Raw genomic sequence first — 218 nt, 5'->3', positions numbered from 1 at the left:
TACCCCCGCCCCCCCCCCCCACAAAAGTAATACAGGAATTTTCTAAACTTCACCAGGTTTAAAACATAACAATGATATTTATAAATCCTTATCTAAATTTCACCAAGTCAATTTTGGCTTTATTTGGAATAACATTGAAAATAACATAACACTTAACATTATTGTTAAATGATTAGTATGCTGTAATTTTTATGTGCATTTTAAACATTTATTTATTT

The sequence above is a fragment of the Leptonychotes weddellii genome, chromosome 5, assembly GCF_054177405.1.
Source record: "Leptonychotes weddellii isolate Sample4059 chromosome 5, ASM5417740v2, whole genome shotgun sequence".
Lineage (NCBI taxonomy): Eukaryota > Metazoa > Chordata > Mammalia > Carnivora > Phocidae > Leptonychotes > Leptonychotes weddellii.
Note: the sequence above shows the minus strand (reverse complement) of the source record.